Genomic DNA, 25475 nt, shown 5'->3' with positions numbered 1-25475 from the left:
TTTTTCAGTCGTCAGGGGCCATTACTGATAGAATTCTAAATCTTGAGAGTCTATCAATTTGTTTCGTTATTGCAAAACGCCAGATCAGCTGCGTGTCACAATCAAGAACAAGCTACGTGGAAAATTGCCGAATGGGGTAATCTTGTTCCACGACAATGCCGTCCCCACGTCGCTGATGTGGTTAATACAAAACTGGCAACGCTCAAGTGGGAAACGCTGCAACCTCCGCCATACAGCCCAGACCTGTCGCCTTGGGACTTCCACTTTTTGGAGCATATGAAAAAACAGCTTAAGCGAACCAGATTCGTGTCGGACGATGACGTGAAAGAGTTAGTTGCAGACTTTTTGAAACAGCAACCCAAGGAATTTAATGAGACGGGAATCACGCGACTCGTTAGACAACGGGACAAGTGCTTAAATGATCATGGAGACTGCTTTTGAATAAGGTACCCCGTTTGTCATATATTCCCATTGGCTGACTTTCATTTGACTCGCCCTCGTTGATTTTGCAGAACTCCGGCTTTTTATACGTGCTCTCTGTTGGGGCTCTAAATTCGGTGCAATTACTCAGGATACACGACCGGTGACAGCTGCTCCTGCGTAATATATTGGAGGAAATGACAGTGTCATTGAGATTTTTCTCTGGCCGTTGCATATGTACAAGACTCTAAACAAGGTTCTTTAATGGCAAAGTTTCATTACAATATTTGTTCTGAGCTTGTTAATTTCATGGCCTTTACATTTTTCATATCAGCGGCGTGTACTGCTTTGCTGGTGTGGGACTGATATAGTTCTAAAGTTCGTGTGATATTTTCTTTACTTACAAATAGCGTAAAAACATGGAAGCATAGATATAAGTTATTTTGGGCACAATTTTTGGCACATACAAGTACATTCTTTTATGAAAAATACATATTTTACTTGTTTTGCAGGGCGTAGTGTTCAAGAATTCTTTTGCAGCATCTTTCGCAATGGCAATGCAGTTCTTATTCATGTATTTGATCCCCATACAAATTGTTTAAGAGGAAGCTTTAGATCGCGCCCAACTCCGACGCGCCCTATTCAAGTCCATTTAAATGTAAAACGCAGAAACGCTTTTCTGGGATAACCTTCAGATTGCTTTTAATGAACTTTGTTGAATTTCAGAGCGAAAGCTAAATTCTAGTGTCTGTTGGAACGGAATTTTGATTTAGGACCTTAACAATACTTAAAATATATTGAAAAACTCGAAAGTTAAAAATAGAAGCACGACGTTTACAACCTAATAGCTCTGCCTCAAGCACATATGTCGCTGTTTAGTAAAGGGTATTTATTATAATATATTATTATATTATATTATATTATTATTATCTATTATTAGTCAAAGCGGACAAATTTGGTGTGTCAATTCGTATCCTACGTGAATTGGTTACGTTGTGTAAAAGGATTCTGCAAAAGCCATATTTCCATAATGCTAATTTTTTTGAGATTCACGCGTAACATAGAAATGTTTTCCGCTGTAGATGTACTATTAGGTGCAATTCACAGAATTGTGATATCTAGTTTCATTGCTGAGTTCCACAGCTTTAAACTTGATAATTTAGATTTCTGAAAATTTGTGATTTTGGTGAATCTTTAATAAGAAATTGACAACCAAAATGAAGAATTCGAAACCAACAGTCACTAGAATCTAAGTTTTTCTTATAAATGCAACAAACCTCGTCAAATTTGGTGCATTGGTTGCCGAGAAAAACGAATTTTCCTTCTACATGTATTTAGATACGAACACCCGAGCTCAAGCTTCCTCTTAAGAGGAGACCGAGCTCCAATGTGAGCCCCCCCCCCCCCCCCCCCCGAACGAAATTTCTGGCTACGCCACTGCGGTGCTGGAAACCACGACCAACGCTTAATGTTGGAGGTCATTCCAAAGAGCCGTGAGGTCTGAACAGATTCGTACACGAAAGAAAATAGCCGATTGCAATTGCTAATACTTCATTCAAAAGATTATTCAATTACAATAAGCCATGACTGACCCACGAATCTGATTAAGGACTTACTCTATAGTAATCCATTACTTTTACGTTAGCTTCCCATGAGCTTTTGTTAACACTTTATAGATACAGTAAACTGAAGGAGCTGGTCCCACCCTTATTCGTGTGTCCTCTGCTTCCTTTCATACGTTGCTTTTCTGCACTAACGATCACTTTAAAATAATGTTGTTTGAAATGGTTTTGATGTGGAGACATCAGTAAGATCTTTATGAGGGCTTATTGAGGTGAGGCCAGTGCTTGTCTGTGGTATTTGTTTCCTTGTGTCCCTCTTTTTCGCGCTGTTTCACATCAGTTCTAAGGAGACATCAGCAGCGGCACTGAAGACCTCCTCGAGAAGGAAAAAGAGGGGGAAATACATGAAGGTTAGCTGGTTCGCTCAATGTATGCCCTGTGGGGTAGGGCGGTGTTGTTACGTATACGGAATCTTGCGCACAATATTGTGGCCACTCAGCATCTGTGGCCTCTATGAAGGGCAAAACTACATAGTTGCTGGGACTAGGCAAGGACGCTCCGGTTGGGCCACTGAAAAGCTGAAAAAAAAACACCCTCCGTATGTGATTTCGTGGCATTTACGTCCCGAGTGGCCTTCGCTATCGAGGCATACCACAAGCTGCTCAATTCATGAGCTAACATATGGGAGAGCGTCAAGATGAGGAAACAAATACTTTCCGAGGCGTTGAACCAAGTTCAGCTTCTCAAATCCAAATCGCGTTTTACAGCTTGCCTCGTAAACAATGTAACTGGTTACATGTAATGGTTTACTGAAGTATGTAACTAAATTACAGTAAGCGTCACCGAGTAAACGAAGTATTCGTTAAAAACAAGATTGCAAAAAAATCGAATTGAATATGAGGCATCATTTACGTGCGGTTTGTAACGCACGAGCCTGGTCCTGGGCCACGTGTCACTTCTGGTGGGGGGGAACTGGCAGCGTTTCTCCTATTATTTTCGATATCAAAAGTACCTAAAAAACAATATTCATGTAATCGCGGTCATGACACGTTTGCGGCTGCTGCAGTTGTTTCCGGCGCTTGCTGTGCGTTTAAACCTAAATATTCAGATTTTGATATCTGTTTACTGCTACTCCCAGACAGCAGCCGCTGGTCAGTATAGTGGCTGGATTTTTAGACACCACCAACTTTTGCAGGCTTTTTGTTATGCATCTACATGCATTTCAAGCACAAAATTTTGCACAGAGGCTGCTTTGTATCTGCCACACCAGAAACTAAACATTTCACGCGCACCATATTTTCGCAGCAGCTGGCCTATAAATGAGCAGCAACCCGCCGTGGTTGCTCAGTGGCTATGGTGTTGGGCTGCTGAGCACGAGGTCGCGGGATCGAATCCCGGCCACGGCGGCCGCATTTCGATGGGGGCGAAATGCGAAAACACCCGTGTGCTTAGATTTAGGTGCACGTTAAAGAACCCCAGGTGGTCAAAATTTCCGGAGTCCTCCACTACGGCGTGCCTCATAATCAGAAAGTGGTTTTGGCACGTAAAACCCCAAATATTATTATTATTATAAATGAGCAGCGTTCGAGGAAAAGTGCGTTAGTAGGGGGAGGTAAGAGCTTGGGCCAGACAATGCGCTGTCGTGTTAGTTTGTGTAAAACAGTGTTTTCGACGGTCCGTTTTGAACAGCACACAAACTGAGAGCGACGACAGAAAGAAGACGAGACAAGCGCCGTGCCAAACAGGGAAGTTATTGCTATCGGATTGTTCGCCGGTAGGCAGGCGCTTTGCCCGCTTCACTTCTGCGCACTCCCTTTCTGAGCGTTTAATCAAGAAGCTGGAAAGTAAGGCCTGCGCAGCCAGTCAGCCTGCTTTGTGACACAATGCACGTAAAAAAAAAGTTGGCGGAACACTTTATGTGCGCACAAATTTGCATAGCTTGAAGAATGTTCCGGTGGCTACGACCTCCACGTTTTTTCTTCCGGGGATAGAAGACTTGGTGGCCTGTGTGCTGCAGGATATACGATATGAAGAATTGACGCAAGCGCAAATGGTTGTTCTGTAAGGCAGGTTAACACGTACACTGATTGTTCATCGCTAGTGGTTTACAGTATCTCTTGCACATGTGGTAGCGTATGCACTGGACAGACCAGCAGATGCATCAACGTTCGGTCACGTGACCATGCTAATTTCTTAAAAGGGAGCTGGGTCTTCGCATTTTGAGTCATTGTCGAGACTGCGGATGAGTGTCTTCTAATGCGTAAGCATTTCTTGGCGAGTAACCCGGATAAACCGTATCTGTCGCGTAACGATTTGTAACTGGGAAATAAGTAAGCATTTCTTGGCGAGTAACCCGGATAAACCGTATCTGTCGCGTAACGATTTGTAACTGGGAAATAAGTGCGTAATTTGTCAAGTGAACATGTTTAAATGCTATAATAGTGTAACTTAGATGATTGGTAGCTTTAGATTTGATAACAAAGAATGGTCGCGTCAATGGGTAAGCATTCTTTGGCGAGTACCCACCCTGGAGAGAGCCTGTCTGTACCGTAACGCCATGTAACACAGAATGAAGTGCGTAATTGGGCAAGTTATTAGACTTAATCTTGATAATAGGGTAACTGTAGATGCTTGGCAGCTTTAGATCGATAAAGAAAACTGGTCACGTGAATGTGTGCCATGATGTGGATAGTGGCGTGATGGCGGTGACAAGACCAGCTTGGAATGATCATTGTAGCCAAGAGTTCGACGAAAGGTTGTCTGGTCAGGTAACATGATGAAAAAATTAACTAAAGTTAGGGAACATGGTGAAGAAATGGCGGTCACTGACTAAGTCAAAATAACACAGATTTTCCTCTTGACTTGGTAAGTGACCGCAATTTCTTCATCATGATGATTGTGTTGTGGCAGTAACAAGAGAATTGGTCACGGTCATTGCACACACACACACACACATACACCCACAAACACACACACACACACACACACACACACACACACACGCACGCACACACACGCGCACACACACACACACACACACACACGCATGCACGCACGCACGCACACATGCACACAGACACAGAAATATAGAGGGTGTCCCAGCTAACTTGGACCAAGATTTTTAAAATACCCAAGAGCTCTTGAGAAATCGCATCGACTGCATAGTAGCCGTAGCCGTATGTACGTACGGCCAGTATTTTTTTCATCACGAAGTATCTTAATTTCTTTTTATTATTGAACTATTTAACTATTGCTTGAATCGCAAACATATCAATTACAATGTTGTTGGGCGCCTGAAATAACCTCCGAATCAAACATTTGGTTAGGGCTCAGCTTTGCCTCATTGGTTTTTCCGAGAAAAAACAAAAGCGCGCGAAACATCCAAAGTACAAAATAAATACGCGTTCGCGCGCCGCTACTCAAGCCCTCCCAAGCGGAGAGCCACGGGTACACTGCTTTACTAGCGGCGACAGCTCGATACAGCGCTTCATGCTATGTGGTGGTCGCGGCTGACGCATTGATAAGCGTTGAGGAGCCTTGTACGATGCGGCGATAAGAGAATTCAGCCTTGTATCTTTCTATGGTTGCTTGTAGGCGCTTGACTAGCGGCGTGCGAGTGCGCATCTATATCGTATTTCGCGGGCTTTTGCTTTTTTTTTTTGGAAAAAACAACCAGGACCACTTCAGCACGCAATAAATGCTTGATTCGGAGGGTATTTAAGGTGCCCTACAACTTTGTAATTGATGTATTTGCTATTCAAGGAATAACGAAGACGTTCACTAATTGAAAGTAATTAAGTAATCCGTCGTGATGAAACAAATGCTGGAGATAATTACATAAGACTACGGCTACTATGCAGTCGGTGCGATTTCTCTAGAGGTCTTCGTTATTTTTAAAATCTTCGTCCAAGTTAGCTAGTGTACTATTTCTGTGAGTTGCTCGTGTTATTCATATTAGTGGTGTTGTAAAATTGTGCATTGAACCTGTTTGATGTATTTCCATTTAGATGTTTTCATGTTCTCACAAATTCGGTATATAAAACATGAATGGTATGTACAATCATATGCCCACCTATATATATATATATATATATATATATACAGTGAAAGCTCGTTAATTCGAACTTCAATAATTCGAATTTATGGATAATTCGAACTGTACGATTTGGTCCGGCCAAGCTCCACAGAAGTCTATGTATAAAAAAGTTCGTTAATTCGAACGCGAGAAGGTTCCTTCACGGATAATTCGAACTACGCTCGCCTGGCACACGGCCAGAGAAACGCGCCTACTGCCTACACACAAGGCTGTATTGCCTCCGAAACGGAGAGAACGGCGAGAGAAGGCAAAATCGGAAAAAAATCTAACCGACGCGGTGTCAGTCAGAAGGCAGCGGCGGCTGCCGCCTCTCCTTTCTACGTAACCTCCGAGACTTCTTGCCCGTTGCGAATCTCGGAGGCTTAGCAAATCTTGTACAGCTGCTAATGTTGTGCGGAGATGGCACGGCAAGCGCCAAAACACAGCGAATCAAGTACGTCGCAGCTGCGCTTGCAATCAAGAACCAACGAATCAGGGCCTTCGCCACCTTCACATGTTCAGCGTCTTTGTCGCGGCAGTCTTCATCGATTGTGCACCTCTGTTTTCAGCTTAGGAGGTATCGGCCGTCGCGATTCATTGTGATGGTGTTAAGCCTCGGCTAACGTTCGTTTCGGTGGACATCGGTGGTGTGGCACAGTCGGACCCAGAGCTTCGACTTGAAGATGGCGTGTGCCGCGTGACTCGCCAAATTTCTGACATGCCCTACTGCTTCCAAATCGCAGTGTACTGTGGCTCTCCTTCACTTTCGTTAGTTCGAACTTTCGTTAATTCGAACTGAAGCGGCTTCCCCTTGCGGTTCGAATTAACGAGCTTTTACTGTATACATGTATGTATGTATACATATATATATGTATGCATGCATACATATACGGAATTTGAGCGATGCTGCAATATAGACAAAACAACTGTTTAATTCCAACAGTTTCGACTGGTGAACCGGTCTTCATGATGGTGTTTAGAAAATAAAAGAAAATCAATTAGGATCTTTATGTTGCCATACTTCTGCGCTGAATATTTCTAGGGTCGTGGTATGTATACATGAATAAACGTATTTGTATCCGCTGTGGCAACGTTCAGACGTTAAGCGATTGCAGAAGAGTGGTGAATAGAATGAGTTAGAATTGTTTCATTGTTAATTACTCATCATACAGTTGAAATTAAGCGAACCAGAAATATCTCCTGATCCCAAAAGAAGTTCCAGTATTCAGAGAAAAGATTCCCATGATTGAAAAACTACCTTTTTTGTGTCCAAATATATTTGGCACAAAAGAATAAATCCGGAAGCATAAACACCGATAGGCAGATGTAGAACAAGAAAAAACAGTGAACTGGATTTCTACGGCACAACGTTATGTCCTCTTAAGCTATTGAATAATGTAAGCTTGCGGAAGCGGTGTAAATGCCGCAAGCAAATGCTAACATTTCACGAAGCTAGCTAAAGAAATTTTAGCGCTCTTATGTTGATAAAATGGGCCAGAATATTCCTGGCATTGTCAGCTTCCTAATAGGTGAAGCTAGATTTAGTGGCTCTTGGAAAGTTCCCTCACGTAACTGCGTACAGAGACATGTCTCGTATCCCCTAAAGTACTGTATCTACGAAGTGCCGTTCCTACAATGTCGGTGTCCTCCTGTATCCCAACAACCACGTGTGACGTCATCAACGGCATACTTTTGCTGCACGTGTCGCAAAGAGCTTGGAGGGAGTTGGCAACGCTGGATGGCAGAATACTCGTGTGACTGTCGTAGCTGAAAATGTGGACTTGCCGTTTAAATAATGAGAACTAAGGGAAAAATAACATTGCAAGAATACGCAGAGAAACAAGCAGAAAAGAAAACGTGAAAACAGGGAAATATTATAATAAAATATTACGCGGCCATCACACACCGCATGGCTTTAATAAATGTTCAGGGTTTTCTTTTGGGCTGTCATGTGTGTGCGCATCTATTGTATTTGACATCGCTGGGAGAGCCACCTCTCTGACACCCATTTAAGGGAGGAGCCAAATATGACACAATTGGGCTATAGACACTCCCCTCATCTTCCAATGTTTCGCGAACTGTTTTTGTGTTTTCTGCTTCGGTCGGTAACCACCAGGTTTAAAGCATGTCTTCAATTTTGTGAGGGTAATCTGGTAATTTCGTGGCAGGTTTAAGGTGGCAACGAGTAACCACTGTGGCCATTAAACCTAAGATGAAGGCATGAACTGTGAGCAAAGAGCAAATGGCGTTTGGCCTGTAGGCATCATCCCTACAATTTTTTATGGCTTACTCAGAGACAAGAGAATAGAGTACCGAGCTTGTCATGGTGGAAATGGGTGTCATGACGATTGTTCAGACGAAGAACTCATGTGATTGGTAGTGGTGTTTATTGAGTTTAAGACACCTGCAATTACAAATATGCTTCTGAAACAATAATTATTTCGATGATTGCTGTCTCAGGCGGGACTGTCGTTTCCAAGCAGCAAGTTGCGAAGAGGTTCTTTCGCCTAAGCCTACCTATACAGTATAAATCACTCAGAAAAAATGTAGAGCGGTGAATCTTCTAAAACATGATCTTTTTTTTATTTATTAAGGAATCGTTTACATGGAAAAGATGTGGGATGGCCCAGGCAAAATGTGACAAATTCCTTTTAAGGAAACCTGAAGCCCCTTTTTACATGGCATAGAGAAAACGGAAACACTTAAATATATCTAAGCAACAAAATGTGTCTACAGAACGAAGCATACAAAAGAAGTTGTGCAAAAATATTCTTGCAGGTTAGATTTTTTTAGCAGTTCGTCTGGAGAGAGTGTAGTCTGTATTCTTCTAGTATAGACTGCTTACTTGGGAATATTGAGTAATGGCTCATTGTTTTGTACAGCGCCTACTGGTTAATACTTCATGTGCGAGGGATGATTTCCCTCTCAAGGCTCAGTTACCAGCAGGCTAATTATCGTGTATTGTGCGCTTTGGCTTTTTAAATGAGTGCTTGTAGCACCATCAGTGAATCAGAGTTGTGATAGGGATAGTTATCAACACCTGACAGTCTGAACAAAACTTAACCATTATTGGCGGAGTAATCATGCTGGCTGTTTAGACACACTGTCCAATGCAAATTGCTACGGCATACTGAAAACTTGAGATGTTGCGAAACAATGGCGCACATATAAATGCGAAAGTTTGAAATAACAGCATATCGTCAATGCGGCGTAGTGAAAGTCCGTTGTATTGTGAATAAAAAACTGCTACAGACAAAGGATGGAGGCAGACGACAACACAGGGTGCTTCCGTTGAATTACAACCTCCGGAAGTTTCTCTAAATTTATTGAAATGTAACAATCGCGAGCACATAAAATAAGACAAGTAGGCATTCGCACGAGGACAGATGCGTTAGAATGATCAGCGTAACGCATTCAGACATAGATGCCAGGACACACACAGGAGGATCGCCAGAATTCAACCTCATTGCCCGCAGAAATTTTTCGAGAAACCAAACTTTTACTTTTTTGAAGATTATTGAAGCACGACCCTCAGGAGAACGCTGAAGTTACTAATTTAGATTTGTACACGTGCGCTGGGATCATCTTTGCTTGCACATGACTGGAAATAAATGAACCACACATATATAATGCAGCTAGTAATGTTTTTAACGAGATGTTTTGTTATTTGGGTACTGTACCTTAGTGCACTTTATGGATAATTGCTCTACAAGCCTAGGTAAAAGGGGGCCATTTTATTTATTTGCCCCTCGAAAACTTTCTCAATAACAGAACGCTCCGAAATCCAGCTAAGTATATCATTTGCGTAAAGCTTAACCAACTGGTTCACAAGAACACCCACAGATTCCATATTATATCGCGCCTCAATGGCGTGGAAGCTGGCTGAAATCATCCCCTGCCACGTGGGACGCACTGCTGCTGTGTACAACGTGAAAGTTCCATTTTCCGAGGAGTAATTCAACTGGTACTGGACCTTGGCTACCGCTCTGTTGAAAAACACAGGAGCAGCGCCCAGGAAATTGTCACGATCTCCAATAGTGCATTTTACATTGACGAACCAGTTAAACTCAAGTTCGGCATCCACCATTGCGTGCCCTCCTTTACAGTATCGCGTAAAAGGCTCGAAAGTGCCCACTATGGAGAAGAATGATGATGTTAAATTAAGGGCGAAAGGGCCCCACCGCCATTGGTTGAGCCCGAATTCCTCAACGAAGTAGATGTTCTTCACTGAAGAGATGGCAGAATTAATCGCAGCGTCCGATACGAGCTGGTGGCCTGGAAAAAAAAAAGATAGGGATAAGAAAAGTGCGCTCTATATTTTGCTCGCGCGAAATGAATTCAGCACAGACACTTAAGAGTGTTTACGTGTGCGAATGCAAACGCACTATTTGCGGCGAAAAGCTGGCGCCACCGTCACGCACGATTGGCGCTAGAAAAGCTGGAGCCACCGTCAGCGTGACGTGCCATGAGGGATCACGTGGACACAGTGGCCGCGTCGGCTGCTTCGGAAGCGCCGAAACAAGCTGAAAACGAAAGTTTAAGGTCCCACCTGCGCCGCGCTTCTGATTAAGTTGTGAGGCTTTACCGCCTTGGGTGTCAACTTGACAACATCTGAAACTACTATAATAGGTAGTGGCTGCCTTTGGAGGCGTGCAGCATGGTAGGCTACTGCTCGGTGCCGCAGTGCCGAGCGTACGCAATGGAGCCTGGTGTCAGCCTTATTCACACGTAGCCACAGGAGAAGAAGCTGCGTGAAGGTTGGCTCACGAAACTTAGAACCGACAAACAGCCATCGGCTACAACTCGGGTATGCAGTAAGCGCACACGCGAGGAAGATTCCTGCTGCTGTGCCGGGACTGCGCGATGTTCGGCGAGTAGCAGAAAACGCGCACTGAGACGCTCGACGGCTGTCCGGCTAATGTCAGGATGGTTTGGTCTATGAAACTTGTTGAGGCTAGATACTGGCAAGTTCACTGGAACGGAAAGGGAGCGGTAAGGCGCTCATTAAAGAAAGGCATGACATATGGTCATGTTTGTGTTAAGAATTAATACACTGGATTACAAAAAAAGAAGCAGAGGGAAATCGCACACTAAGACCGATAATCATACAGTGCGACGTAACTCAAGAAATAGATAGATAGATAGATAGATAGATAGATAGATAGATAGATAGATAGATAGATAGATAGATAGATAGATAGATAGATAGATAGATAGATAGATAGATAGATAGATAGATAGATAGATAGATAGATAGATAGATAGATAGATAGATAGATAGATAGATAGATAGATAGATAGGCAAGCAAGCTCAAAGCGACTGAAATAGGCGAAGAATGCTGATCGCGTTAAAACGTTGCTTTTTGTGAACACGTGCGATAAGTTTTTCGACTTTAGAGGGTAATTCAAGCCGGTTAGATATACAGTTAGAAAATACTGTACAGGTATAAAAGCGTTATCGAGGGTGCACTGAACCTATTTATGAACCTCGAGTAATTACGGAAAATGAAGACGCATACATTATCGCTATCAGCCGCCTAACCAGTGTATTCGTCAAGCTCCCCTGCGCTGCTGGCAACACACTAATATTTCTTTACGAGCCACCCTTAGGAGCCTGCATCAGCAGCACATTGACATATTGACAAATAACTGCGATGGCATCTCAGAAACATTCATGCGAGGGATTCCTTAGCACATTTCAGGAACATTCTGGTAGGTTCTGTCGTCTATCATTTTGGGTCTCCTAAATAAAAAATAAAGAAACGAGCAAGAACCATTGGTGATGATTGCTAATGTAAGCGAATATTCGATATATCCTTTGAGGTATTGATTTTAAGAAAGGAATGACGCGCTTGAAGGAGTGTATTTAACTGCAGTGAAAATACGTAGGCAGCGTTATTTTCTTAATTGTTTATATCTGTAGGGAACAACCGTTAACCAGCTCATATGTAAAGTGGTACTATACGTGGCTCTACATATAGGCTAATTCATCATATGTGTGTGGTCTCAAGAGGCTTTAGTGCCTGCGCGGAAGCCGACTAGCATGCTCCTCTCGTGCCACCGGGGCCTTCTGCTTCTCTCCCGTCTGAACCTTCAGAGGTCCGATAGCAATCGAGGGAGAGTACATAGGTCTCAAAGAGCACAACGCGCATCCCAGCTCATTTTCGCGAGGGCACGCCTCCTTCGGATTGACGCCTCTGTATCGGCGAGGAAATTCCGACCAAGAACAACCACAAAAACAGGGGAAAGAGCCAATGAAATTGAATCGATTGGAAAACCATATGACCGACAGTGCGATGACAGCTTGGTCTCCCGCCACAGCAGCCCAAGTCTTGAACCGTTAGGCTACCAACGTTTCTCTACTAAGCGAAATGTGTGCTACGGTGTTCTGATTAGTTCACGATTTAATACATACTATTCTCGCGCCAGCCCCAACCCGCACTTTGAGACATAATGCGTCGTCTGTTCTTTCATAGTACCCGCGTTGTTGCGCAGTTAATATGAATCAGCACCAATTCGCCCCCCATCTGTCAGTACCTCTCGGTGACGAGTGGTGCATGCGTCGCATCACAAAACACGAGAGTGAGCAGGCGTCCGCGAGCCATTTTTCGTGCAATTTCAGCCATTTAACAAAAAGAAAAAAAGAAAATAAAAGAAGAAAGGGGATGCGCGCGCGCACTTGCACGCACGCACACTCGCACTTGCTCATAAAAACATGGGCCAGAAGCGATCCTTCATGATTATCTATGTCATGCGAAGCCTTTCATGTATGTCAAGCGAAGCAAACTTATGGGCAAAGAGTGGTAAGTACGGTATGGCAACGATGGTATGATAACGTGATGCCGGCGCTGCAGTAATGCCAATTGGACGAGGATATTCAATTGATTACGATGGTATGATAAAAACAGCATGGCAACAATGATTAGGCGACGAGCGTATACGACGACGATGGCGTGCCGGTTATGCAATGACGACCTAGGGATGACGAAGATGAAGTCACAATGATGTTTTGAGGATAAGAGTATGATGGGAACGGGATGACAGTGGCGCGGTCACTGCAACACCATGATGTAATCGACCACGTTGACATGACGGTGACTTTGGGATGACGACGCGATATCGGCGATGACAAGACGACGATGGAATGATAATGGTGCTTTGATAACTATATTAAAAGCGGACTGACAGCAACAGAGTGAGAACGGCGAAACGATTAGGATGACGTAACAATGAAACGATTATCATAATGTCCGCACGGCAACGAAATCACGACGAAGGAATGACGGCGATGGCATGGCAACGGCGGCGTGTTAGTGTTGGCACTCACGTCTGCAGTCACGCTCATCACCTGACGTAGCGGACCGCCTTAATTCACACTATATACACTGGTTTCTTGCAGGATGTTCTACGTATACTGAGTGGCCAGTTAATAACCCCTAATTCGTACTAAGTCCGATGTTTGCTTGCACTGTGACCGGCGTCTTTTCGAGCTGCACTATCTGAAGGAGCGGGCCACATTTCTTTAGAGATGAAACTGGCGCATCCTTCTGCGTGACCTTGATTGGTTCCGAATAGGCGAAGAAATGCTTGGCACTTACAAAAAAGTGGTCGTGTCACTGGGGTCACCAGATTGCCCCTGTTGTCACAGACACCCTCGCGTGACGAGCACTATTACTCACCTTTCACTAGTGCTTACACAAACGTTGATGGATCTGGTAACACTATGAACAAACCCAAATGGTGGATAGCAAGCTGCTTCAAAATGCTTCGCACAAGATCAATTCCTACAGTGGGCGGGAAATATACTGCTGCTCTTGTGTTGCTTTAAAAAACAAAACAAATATTCTGCTTGAGAACACTAATGAAGTGACGCTTGAAACTATACAGGGGCTTTGCACATTCACAAGACGGGTGAGTAGTGTCGAAGTCAGCTATCGAGTACGCTGACAGAAAGGTACATTTATCTTCTAACACGTTCCTAACTGTGCGGTGATTGTTTGGGAAGGTCTGTTATACCTTTCTCGCCATATGTAATGTTGATGCGCGTGCGAGATGTCCCCGAATTCCCCGCTTGTATACTGTTCTTTGACATGTGCCAGCGTTCTTTCTTAAGTAAACCCTGGCGCCTGCGCCGAAATAAATGCTCGTTTGAGAGCGCTGCGTCCACGTCGTTATTCGCGTTTTGTACTCGATGTATTGCGCATTATTGAAGATGAATCTGTTCCATTCGAAGACGCTGCGTATTGCTGCTTTTCTTAAGTAGTACCGGAATCTTCCTCCCACTTCTCCCAGACGGTGTCATCCGCCATATTCTTCCTGACTCGCTAGGAAGGAGCAGTGGAAAATGATACTTTCAGCCGTCGGCGGCCATTTATACGTCACTAAAACTAATTGAAATCTCAGAAAATGAACATGATTTCCACAAAACGTAAACAGCAAGAGAGCGACAAAGAAACGAAACGAAGAGCTAAAGGTAGAGAGGCTAACCAAGGACGTGCAACGTTGACGGTCTTATACTTGGGGATGGAGAAAGGGGTAATTACTGACACTTGAACATGTTATTAGCTTGGCTGTGTACTTCATTTTCACCAGTATTGCACCACGCTAACAATAAAATGGTGGACGGAAACAGCTTCCAGGAGGAAGTCTAGCGACGAAGAATAGGACCTGTCAGCGGTGCCTAAAACGCTTTCGCTGTACAAAGGTTTTCAGAGCGAAAGCTGTACTACAACATATCTCCCGAGGTCATTCATCGTGTCGCAATGAGCTTGAGCCGCCGGAGCGCAAGGGTGGCAGGTATGACGTTACGCCTCACGCTCTGCTGCGGAGAGGCGTCGCAGTTTCGCTCGTTCGAAGCCTCGCCGCTGTGGTACCACGTGACTAGGCGACGGTTTAACGGCTGCTTCGCCGGCGCTTGTCGCTGTCTCGCTATGGACGGCGCGCTGGCTCGGCAAGCGACAGCCTGAATCCATCAATACGGTTGCCACAGCCAGACGGCAGGCTGTGAAATCTGAAGCAAAGTTAATGTTGGCTGCTGAAACAACGGAGCAAAGGACGGCCAGTTTAGCACGTTACAGAGAAGCTTACCAAGCGCGAAAGCGTGCCAAGATCGAAGCTACTGCAACTACTGCTGTCGTTCAGAATCAAGAACGACAACAAGAACGAAGCCGTAGATACAAGCCATGACACCCACACCCAACGTTTGACGAAGCGCACCCTTCGGCTGTTGGCAACTCGACTGTCGCAACTGCCAAGGCTTCACCGCGACTTCACGAACAACCCGATAGCCAGCGTGTGCAACGTGTGTGAACGACTGTGGCCTAACTTTAATGAAACACTGTGTGCAATTTGGAATTACAATGGAGAGAGAGAGAGAGAGAGACAAAGAGGAGGAAAGACAGGGAGGTTAGCCAGTGTAAGTACCGGCTGGCTACCCTGTGCTGGGGAAAGGGCTAAAGGGAATAAAAGGAGAAAGAAGAAGAGGAGAAAAAAAAGGAAATTCACGCAGTAACGCGAAACTACGCTCTACAACGTTCAAAGGCGGTCGCACAATTCGCATGTCCTTAAAAACTTCAACAAAGCCCTTAAGGCCTTGAGTGCCGAAGCCCGTCTGGACCAGTGTCCTAGAGCTTTCTCCTCTGTAAAGGGGCGATTGTCCAGTTTTGCGAGCGCGGTTACGAGCACTGTTCTTGGCACGTTGTAGCTGGGACAGTCACAAAGGAGGTGCTCAATCGTCTCCTCGCAGCCGCAGGTGCCGCAAGTAGGGCTGTCGGCCATTCCAATGCGGAATGAATAGGAGTTCGTGAATGCCACGCCGAGCCACAGGCGGCACAGAAGTGTTGCTTCCGCTCGTGGTAACCCTGGTGGTAGGCGAAGTTGCAGACATGGATCCAATCTGTGGAGGCGTTCGTTCGTGAACTCATTGGTGTTCCACAGATTCTGCGTAAGCTTGCGGGCGAGGGAGCGAAGACTTGTGGCTGCGTCTGTTCGTGACAGTGGTAGTGGTACAACGTGGGCACCATCGTGGGCCGATCGGGCGGCATCATCCGCATGATGATTGTCCGAAATTCCGCAGTGACACGGTATCCACTGGTAGATGACGTTGTGCCCCTTGTTGATTGCGTGATGGTGGAGTAATCGGATGTCTGCCACTAGTTGCATATTTGGTCCGTGGTTGAAAGGGGACATCAGACACTGGAGAGCTGCCTTCGAGTCACATAAGAGGGACCATGACTGTGACGATTTGTGACAAATAAACTCTAAAGCAGCATGGATAGCTGCGAGTTCTGCAGCCATCGATGATGTTACGTGAGACGTCTTGAACTTGAGGGTGACAGACTCTGCGGGAATTACCACTGCTCCAGCTGAACTATTAGAGCAGACAGAACCATCCGTGTAAACGTGGATGCGTTCTTTGTGTTTGTCATGTAGGAATGAAAGCACGGTTTGTTTGAGGGCGAAAGATGACATCTCCGTTTTCTTTTTGATACCGGGAATATCAAGAAGAGCCTGGAGTGGATGGAGGCACCACAGCGGTAGAGATTGTCGTGCTGGAGGCGTGAAGTTTGATCGTAAAGTTCCGTGGTTGGCGGAAATAATCCTGCTAAACGCTGAACGAGGTCGAGCGACAGGAAGGGAGGCGAGATGATGCGATGGAAGTCGCGCGAAGTGCCCGATATGCATCCTTAAAGCGTCGACTTGAAGATACGTATCGATGGGGTGGTCATGCGCGATGGCTATTGTTGCTGCCGTGGATGCACATCTGGGAAGTCCAAGGCAAATTCGTAGAGTTTGAGCGTGTACAGACTGGAGGGCACGGAGGTTGGTCTTACTGGTCCCACCCAGTACAGGTAAGCTATAGCGCAGGAAACCGAGGAACAGTGCATTATACAGTTGGAGCATCGCACTCACAGACGCACCCCACGACTTTCCTGCAAGAAATCTGAGCACGTGGGTTATCATGAGTAATTTCCTTTTTAGGTACGAGACATGAGGACTCCAGGAGAGGTCTCGTTCTATTATCACTCCTAGAAAGCGGTGCGTCTTCTCGTAGGCAATCGGATGTCCATTAATTTTGACAACGTATGGTTTCATTGCTTTGCGCGTGAAAGCGACCATAGAGCACCTTTCGGGGGACAACTCCAGGCCTCGTGCTCGAAGATAACCTGATGTTAGTGTGGCCACTTTTTGAAGTCTGGCGCGCACCTGGGGACGTGTCGCTCCTGATGAGCAAATGCATATATCGTCTGCATAGATCGACACATGGACCGATTCCGGAAGGGTATGAACCAGGTCGATGAGCACCAGGTTAAATAGAGTGGGGCTCAAGACTCCGCCTTGTGGTACGCCTCGGTAGGTGTGGCATTTATTAACAGGAACGACAGGGAGGTCGATCAGTGCTAGTGCGCTCGAATCTGCTACTCTGCACTGGGGAACAGGGAAGGGGAGTGAAAATATTGGGATGGACGATGATGATAAGAGAAGTGATGATCGAGTGCTTATGTATATGGGACAGTTTCCTTGCTAGAGCCGCTCGTCGAGCTTGGTGTCCTGCAGAAACTTCAACAACACTTTTGTTGCACGCACCGAAGTTGCAGTGGGACGAGGATTAGCTACCTCCGAAAATAGGTGTTTGCCTACGCTGGCTAGGAAACTTTCTAACGTCCTTCGCTTTAGCATATATGCTGGGCAATCGCATAGTATGTGTTCTAGTGTCTCAGGCACCTGGCAGGGTTAAAAATCAGGGCTGTTCGATTGGCCGATGAGGTGCGCGTAGCGACAAGTGAAAGCAGCGCCCAGCTGAATCCTGTGTAGTAATGACGTTTTACTCCGCGTAGCCTTCAGGGGCAAACAGAATTTACCGTCTGGGTCGAACATATGTAGGCGTCTGTAAATGTTGTTAACGTGGGCTCTGTATGCCTCTATAAGGTCCTGCATGAGTGTCTTGATGATGGAGTTGGTGTCAGGTCGCGAGTAGGCAATCCCTACTTCATCAGAGGAAGAGAAGGTCGATCTTGCCTCACTGTCAGCGAGTTAATTGCCACTCACACCACAATGACTAGGCACCCATTGAAAAGTGATAACGCGGCCACTTAATTCGGCACTGTGATGAAGTTCGGCGATTTCCAGCACGAGCAGGTAGTATGGTCATTTCTTTAAAAAGCATTTTAGCGCCTGTAGCACTAAAATGCATAGATATTGCAGTATGTGCAAAATCTATGCAAAACTAAGCCAGACCATTCGCTCGTGATGACTAGGTTTAGCAGAGTTAAACCTCAGCCAATTTTGTTTCTAAGCATGTGCAGGAATTTCAGTTCGAACTTGGTCAACATGTAGTCGCTCTCCGTGGTATACTGCAGGGGAAAAATTTACCTGGACATTGGTCATAAGAAGAAGCCAAGCAGGAAGCCATCAGGGTCGTGAAGAAAGCGGCGACAAACATTATTGTAGTCTCTCCTGTCCCTGCAAAGGAACAGTGTCGCTGTCAACTGATGCATGTGGGTATTGTTCTTACTCCACATCAATTGTAGTGTTCGTTGGTAAAATTTACACAATGAATATTATAATTTTGTATTAGCCGCTATTACTTTAACGGTTTAGCTTGCTCTTCCAGTGAAACAATGGGTGCTGTAACTTTAAGGTATTTCCATTTGTTTACACACCGCTTCCGCCATTAAGAGGAAGCTTTAGCTCGGGTGCTCCTATCTAAATACATGTAAAAGGAGAATTCGTTTTTCTAGGCAACCACTGCACCAAATTTGACGAGGTTTGCTGCATTTAAAAGAAAAAGTTAAAATCTAGTGACTGTTGGTTCCGAATTTGCGATTTAGGTCGTCCATTTTTTATAAAAATTTGGAAAAAATTGCAAATTTTTAGAAAACGAAACTATCAAGTTTACAACTCCGTAACTCAGCAAGAAAAAATGATATCGCAATTCTGTGAATTGTACCTGATAGCACATCTAAAGCGGACAAAATTGAAATGTTACACATGAACCTCAAAAAATGGGGAAATGTGTAATTACAACTTTTGCAGAACCCTCGTAAACAACGTAACAAATTCACGTAAGATGTAAACTGACATAACAAATTTGTCCGCTTTGAATGGTCTAATGGATGCCGTTTACAGAATCACGATATCTGTTTTTGATGCAGAGCTATTAGTTTGTAAACTTCGTGCTTCTATTTTTTTCAAACGTCTGAATTTTTGAAAATCCTTTTAACAAAATTCAAGCCCTAAATCGAAATTCCACTTCCAACAGTCACTAGAATTGAACTTTTTCTCTCAAATGCAACTAATTTAATTAAAATCGGTCCAGGGGTTATCTCAGAAAAACGTTTTTGCGTTTTTACATGTATTTGAATAGGCCGTGTCGGAGTTGGGCCCGAGCTAATGCTTCCTCTTAATCTTTCGCGATTGGTCAAATCCTTACGGCTCCGGCTGCTTCGCTTGCCTGACGCATGACGTCCGAAAACCACGTTAATACAATCTCGAAATGACGTGTAGGCACCGATTAGGCGGAACAAAATAAAGGAAAGAATTCTTGACCGTTTTGCGCCGTTGTCGAAATTAGCCATATGCTTTTTGTCAACATAGTTTTTTCACGCCGTGCCCATTTCGCGTGTCTGTCACGTGACGTCATGAAATCCAAAACTCGCATCTCAAACCGACGTCTACGCACTAAAAACGCATTATTATGTATAATAATAATAATAATAATAATAATAATAATAATAATAATAATAATAATAATAATAATAATAATAATAATAATAATAATAATAATAATATATGGGGTTTTACGTGCCAAAACCACTTTCTGATTATGAGGCACGCCGTAGTGGGGGACTCCGGAAATTTTGACTACCTGGGGTTCTTTAACGTGCACCTAAATCTAAGTACACGGGTGTTTTCGCATTTCGCCCCCATCGAAATGCGGCCGCCGTGGCCGGGATTCGATCCCGCGACCTCGTGCTCAGCAGCCTAACACCATAGCCACTGAGCAACCGCGGCGGGTAATAATAATAATAATAATAATAATCAGCTTCTTCGTCTTCCTTCATTCCATTCTCTTTTTGCACAAACAGTTGTTCATCGCCACTTTTGGAATTCAGAATTTTTAATTAAATATGATCCTAACCGGAAGTTGCGAGAAACCATTCGATATCTTGTACCACGGAGTATAACAAGGTATGGAAAGGCAAGATGGTGTGCTTATGTGGCGGACATTTTTAATGGGTTACCAAAATAACTTTTTTCTGTAAACTCTATGCGGAACCTAAAAACTCATTTGAGGACATTGTATTTGAGAACATTCTTGAGAACATTCTTGTATTCTTTTACAGTTGTGCATAGATGTATGAGATTATGTATTATAAGTTTTGTTTTCTTGGAGTTAGTACGGATGTCCTGGGTACTGGTTTTGTGATTGCCTTGTTTTTCTATTATTATTATTATTATTATTATTATTATTATTATTATTATTATTATTATTATTATTTTGCCCCTACACAAGTCAGGGAAGAAACATAGTAATGAAAACTATCGGCCAATTTTTATATTGATGATTATTGCTCAGGTCTCAGAAAAATTTCTTTTCCACACTATGTCTTCTTTTCTTAACAAATTTTCTATCCTGACCAACCGACAGTTTGGCTTTGTTTCAGGGCGTGGTACTGTGGCACTGCTTGAGGAATTTTCAGATGAACTGTTCTCGGCATTCGATCAGAATCGTTTCACATGTGCGCTATTTTTAGATGTTGCGAAAGCGTTTGACGCCCCGAATCATGAAATCTTGTTAAGTAAACTGCATTTTTGGGGATTTCGTGGGCCTTTTTAAAACAAAGTTCTCGAAAATTACTTGAGCAACAGATTTCAGGTGGTCTTTACCGATGATAAGGGAGTTTTTAGTTCTAAGCTGTCAGTGAAAGCTGGAGTTCCTCAGCGGTCCATTTTGTCGTCATTGTTGTTCAATATGTTCGTTAATGACTTCCCTTTGGCAATTTCGATATGTTCAGTATTCCAGTGTGTTGACGACACTGTATTATTGGCGGAACACTTTTCTTATAAAACGTCTACGGAAATGTTGCAAAATGACGTGTACAAGGCAATGATTTGGTTCTCTAATAATGGAATTGTTGTAAATGCCCAAAAAACACAGCTTGTTTGATTTCGCACCCCATTTAAGACTACTGTTATTAACATGCCTCTCTACTTGCTTGAGTCGGACTGTGTTCATTGTAAATGTGCGCCTATTCTATACGTGGATTGTGTGAAATATCTAGGAATCTATTTCGATAGTAAATTATCGTGGCAACATCACTTATCACTTATTTGTTCTAAACTGAGGTCTGTAGCTTGGCTGTTGTTTAATATCAAAAGTATTGCACCCTTGTCTGTTAAAAAGATTATAGCACATGCACTAGGTTACAGTGTGTTGAGGTACGGCATTACAGTCTTTGGCTTTTGTTCGGATCGTTGGAGATGCAGGGTGGACCGGATTATAAAAAACGTTCTCAAGAATGTTGCATACAATTCAGCAATAGTGACATTTGCAAATATCTTCCCTGAACTTCGTCTACCGAACTTCCATTCATTACTTATAGAAACAGTTGTAGTTAAACATTTCTGGAATTCCGCTTTCAAACAAAAAAGTACCGTCGCAAGAGAGCTTAGAAAACATGTCCGTCATGTAGTTCGTCGTTCAGCCAAAAGGTATGGCGTGGCCAGACGCTGTGCTTATGTGCCTGACATATTTAACAAATTACCAGAAGAAATTTTTAGCGCGACATCAAAAAGCACGCTCAAACACTTCTTAAAACAGCTACAGTAAAATTAACCTCTTGAACATTTTTTTTTGCATCTCAATATTTACCTTATCAATTTTTGTTACATGTAGATAACCAAATGTTTTATTGTTCCTTTTAAATTTTTTTTCCCATTCGTGTTATTTTTAATTTTTTTTCTTGATGTCTCATCAATTTATATATATTTTTTTGCCTTGTCTATCATATTCATTGGTACGGTCCTACAAAATAACTGAGGCTTAGACCGGCCTGCTTGCGTTTTGTATATTTTGTGGCAACAACAACAACAACAACAACAACAACAACAACAACAACAACAACAACAACAACAATAATAATAATAATAATAATAATAATAATAATAATCGCTCTTTTCGACTAGCTGGTGACAGCCCTGTTCCGAAAAGAATAGGAGATATCGGCTTGCAGAACATTGTCGTGCTGGCTACTCGAAGCTGCCGGCGAGAATGGATTTCCTTCGCATATTCTTCTTTTCTTTTTGCATGGCACTATAACATTGTCGTGTCCTTTCGGCGCCACGTGTATGACATCGCCCTGCCTCTATTCGCCGTTCAGAATACGTTTTAGGGGCGTTTTGAACTCCACGCTTAGGCTGCCGCAATTGTTAACCACCCACTGCAAACTAAGCAAGGGGAAGTGAACCATGGGGAGTCGCCGGCGTCTGTCTGCACAACCCCGGTTATCTGCTCTCGCTGCACTAGCCCGGCCCCACCGAAACCATCGATACATGTGCGCCCTGCTCGCCTCTCGTCAGCCTATTAGATATGAAAAAAAGGAAACTGTCAAGGTAGGCAATGCTTTTCACTTTCAAAGCAAACAAATCTGGCCTCCTCAAAACAAGCAGAGTGCGTGATTGGGCTGTTCAAAGAACGTTGCCAGTCACCGGCCGCTGTGGCGTCGGCGGTTGCAAAGATTTGACGTCAGTGCTTGCCACGTATTCTTTGTTCCGTCCTTCGTCCCTTTTGTGCTGTGCCAAGATGTGGCGTCAGGAGACTGAAATAAATTACTAGCGGAAGTGTTTCAATTTCTAGGGCCCAAGCATCGCCATCGTCTCCGTATTGTTACTAATTGAAATCAAGAGCCAATTTACGCACACTGCTGAGCATGTGTGTTGGATTTTTCCAAACTCGCTTATCTTGCCCCGGCCAGTTATTTTCACTGTGTTCTCCGGAGTATTTCCGTTTATTTTGTTGTTTATTTTGTTGCTTGCAGAGACCAACATATATGCGCTACAATAATGATCTTACTGCGGAAGCAATTATACAGACGCACCAGGCTTGTACGGACTGTCGGCTATATCGTGCTCTCGGTGTATCGACGGCGCATGCACGGCCCGTGCGTGCAGGTTTACAAGGCCTGCATAGACTAGCAGTGCATTCTGGCTGAAAAAAAAGGACGAATCCAAGCGGGTGCACCATGCAGCGCCTCTCAATAACGTGACCCGGCGCGGTAGCCCAGTGGCAATGACATTGAGCTGCTTAGCTCGTGGTCGTGGGTTTGATTCTCGCCGCGGCAGGCACGTTTTGATGGCGGTGAAATGCAAAAAAAAGGAAAAGAATGCTGGTTTACTTGTATTAGGATGTGCTACGTAAAAGCACTCCACGCAGGTGGTCAAATTATTTCGGAGGCTGCGGCATACCACATGATCAGATGGTTGCTTTGACATATAAAAAGCGTGTTCTTTTTTATTTTCTTTATGGGCGGGGGGTGAGGTATGAGCGGAAGGGACATCAAACATCAAGCGAAATTTACACTATACTTCACTGGGCGCAGACTATCACCGTCGGTTATCCGTTGTTCCGCATTATGAGGTGCCACGTCCTATAACGCCACTACCCGGATTTTCTTAATCCCTCAAGCGCAGTGACACGTTCTTAATCTACCTGCGCGTTTTCCCCGCTTTGGAGCAGCGGTGTTCACGTGGGCTGCGTCGCGGCAGGTCCCCTCTGCGTTTCGTTAAAGCACCGTTGGTTGAGCACAACGCTAGTCGTTGCTGCCGCTTCGAACGCATCGCCTTTGTTCCCCACAGGCTGCATGTAAGACAAGGACTTGCAGTGCAAGTCCTTGTCTTGCAGTGTATTTGCAGTGTCTTGCAGTGCAGTGTATTGCAGTGTCTTGCAGTCTTGTATTTTGCAGTGCAACTAGAAGCCAACTAACGCTGCACATTTTTTGATAACAGCATACGTATCGAGCTCCGCTTTAAGGCTTCTTCGGCCGGCGTTGCGTTCGCAACATTGACTTTTTGTCTTCACTTCTGAATTCACACTGACGTTAACGAGTAATTTCTTTCTTAATACAATCACTGTTCTACACTGAACATTATAATTACTCGAGCCATGTCCTGTGGACTGATAAGGTACGCGAGATAAATTTTGCGTGAGTGTCTTCAGCTCGGCTGAGAAAAGTGAGCATTAGGTGTTCGAACCTATTTTCTTTAATAAGCTGCCAACTGTTAACATGCGCCGTACTTTATAAGCATGTGCGCAAAAAACTAACATAGGTGTCATTAATGAGAGCAGGGACTTGCGCGATACTTCGCATGTTTTTTTTTTATAGAATACCTCGCTGACTTTAAAAGAATGTTGTAAAACTTACCTCTCATTGCGCTCGCTTTGTGGCCTTCATTCAAGTGCACGCTGCTCGTCTTGTATTCGATGTAGAATGACGTCTTCAGTTGTGTGCCGAAGTTCGCATCGGCCTCGCTTGGGGTCGTACTAAACGTGAATACGCCGAAGTGAAAAGCGTCTTATATTGTAGTCGACCAGTTGCTACAGACGTGACGAAAACATCCTGCAATGAAGGCTTTGAGGAACAAACCACTTAATTTACAAATACAGAAATCTCATGTTACAAGAGTCACCATTAGCAGCGCTTTAACCTTTAGATGACGCGACCGAATATTTTCTTCTTTTTTTTTGGCAACGCTGCTGTAATCTATCCGGATGCAAGCTGCTTGCGCGCAGTTCTGGCAAGAATGTCTGGAATCAAGTTATGAAGGTGTTTTCAGGCATGCCGGTACTCAAGAGAGGCCATTTAACTGTCGTGTTCAGCTTATTCTCTCAGACTAAATAGCTTGCACACACATAAAGCAACTAATAACAAGTCTCTGCGGCTTCCCCAGTCACGGTGGATCTTGTTTGCTGTATAGGTGAGACAGCTATCAACGTTTCATTATGAAGAGCCTTTTCTCTCCTACGCCGTGGGATTAATGTGTGGAGAGTTATGTTGATGCAGGGTTAATGCGGTGGACTGCCTTTTGCTGTCACGCGATGAAATGTGTATGTGGGCCAAACCGGCCACTGCGATATAGTTGCGCTAACATGCATTATACCTAAGAACTGCTTTGTATTGGCCAGTACGTTGTCGCGGCTGTTCATGTAGACCAATGTTTATTGACACCTAAATGGCTCTTTCCTCAAGCACAAGGAGGTACACGCAGCATTTCTGAAACCACTTTTACTGCGAAGTCTAGAGGTGAAAAGAAAAGCTTCTTATTAACGCCTTACGTGCTCTGAGAAGCATCATTTAGGTGGAGAGCAATTTTAAATGCAGCAAAATTGTAAGGTAATGCTTCAGAAAAATTGGGAATAT

General features: G+C 44.1%; 1 long non-coding RNA gene across 1 annotated transcript; it reads right to left on the bottom strand.

Annotated features, from left to right (window-relative positions):
- Window positions 1-9335: 9335 nt before the first annotated feature.
- LOC135899679 (uncharacterized) lies at window positions 9336-24635 on the bottom strand. The gene is made up of 3 exons (XR_010563687.1): window positions 24480-24635; window positions 18430-18519; window positions 9336-10332 (listed from the first exon to the last, which is right to left on the bottom strand). It is a non-coding gene; the product is annotated as an uncharacterized lncRNA (long non-coding RNA).
- Between the last annotated feature and the right edge of the window lie 840 nt (window positions 24636-25475).

The sequence above is a fragment of the Dermacentor albipictus genome, chromosome 7 (assembly GCF_038994185.2).
Source record: "Dermacentor albipictus isolate Rhodes 1998 colony chromosome 7, USDA_Dalb.pri_finalv2, whole genome shotgun sequence".
NCBI lineage: Eukaryota > Metazoa > Arthropoda > Arachnida > Ixodida > Ixodidae > Dermacentor > Dermacentor albipictus.
This window is presented reverse-complemented; position numbering and strand designations above follow the sequence as displayed.